Source organism: Cydia splendana, chromosome 4 (assembly GCF_910591565.1).
Source record: "Cydia splendana chromosome 4, ilCydSple1.2, whole genome shotgun sequence".
Taxonomy (NCBI): domain Eukaryota; kingdom Metazoa; phylum Arthropoda; class Insecta; order Lepidoptera; family Tortricidae; genus Cydia; species Cydia splendana.
The window spans coordinates 7,301,991-7,303,554 of NC_085963.1; positions in this window are offsets into that span (position 1 = coordinate 7,301,991).

The following is a 1,564-nucleotide window of genomic DNA, read 5'->3' on the forward strand; positions in this document are numbered from 1 at the left end:
AAAATCGCGATTTGATATAAGCTCTCAATGTATCTGGCTCGCATCGTAAATTGGTGCGAGAGAGATGAAGTTAGAATAATGTCGATTCAATAACATATCTTGGAAATTTGAATACGCTACCGCTACTCGCGCGTCCCTATGTAATATTCAGACCGTGGAGTCGTCAGCTAACTTCGTATCCACCATCCCTGGGATGTTATTCGCAGCGCAATAAACATTCGCTTAAGAACAGCCAGTATAAAGTGTGATCTTCTATTCTACATAGTAGTAACGTACTTTGAGGTCATACATGCTATTCGGTGAAGCAGAGGCCTCCTAGTTTCTGTAAGTACAAAGGAAGCCCAAGCACGCATTGTAGTAACTAATAACGATTTAGACGTAGGTAGACCTGAAACTATCACGTAGGTATTGTTTGTACGTAAACATCATTGTCTATTTCGGTTTAGGTATGCCACGCATTAATATAATAGTATTTTAGAGACAATGGAGTTTAGTGAGTCGGGTTGAATCAGGCTTTCAATCAGTTTGAATATGTTTTTAGAACAATATCGAAAAGGTATTCCAAAATGGTAGAAAACTGGTAGAAAATGCTCCATGTCCTTTGGTCTACTGTTGATACAAACAGCAACGCACTTAATTTATCATTGCTAAACCCGACTGCCTAATGCCATTTAGTCGTCGCTGTGAAAAACAAGATCTTTATCTTAATCAAGATCTTTATCGAGAGAGGCGATGGCTAAACAGAGAGCTGATTAGCCATCAGTTGCCTCTCTCGAGTCTCGTATAAATTAGGGATAAGCGTTTCCCTGTAAATGAGGATTGATGGAAATAAAACTGTATCTAGTTACAGCGTAACTGTATGGTGTCAAATAAACACACCATACGGGTGAGTGTGGCTGCGGGAGAAGTGCGTTTGCCAGTTTGCCTTCGCGTTGGGGCATTGTTTGCACATTGATTATAGTATTATTGCAGTTGCAACTTGATACTTGTGTTTAGTGGGAAATGTATGAACTTGCAACAAATACTAATGAATTTCGAAACAGGCCCGTATGAAGGTCAGTTACACTTACCCCGCGGCCACACTTAGCCGTATTTACCTTTCCTACGTTTAGTATTCAACTGTAAAACAAAGAAAATAACGTTAGTATTTTTTTACAAAATAGCTCGTTAGCACGCAATGTGTACATGAGTATGAAAACATTCACAAGCTACTTTGCAAACACACTATGACAATTTATTATATCTTATAGTTTTGACTGGGACAATGTACCTATTGTAAAATATTAAAACTTAGATGGTACCTACATACAGTCATTATAGGTACTATATACTCACTACTGTAAAACTTTACTTTCAATTTGATTTTAAACGTGTCTGTTTTATTTATAATTCTTAGCGTTATTCCGAGATCTGTGGTTCTACTAAGTTTGATTGTACAATTACGGCGACAATAAGACTAGCTAGATGGCATGAATATGGATTCTTCTTTGTCGTCACACTCTTGTCAGAGAGAACATGGATTAACAAAGTTCATATTATAAATACACGCAATATGCTTTGCTAT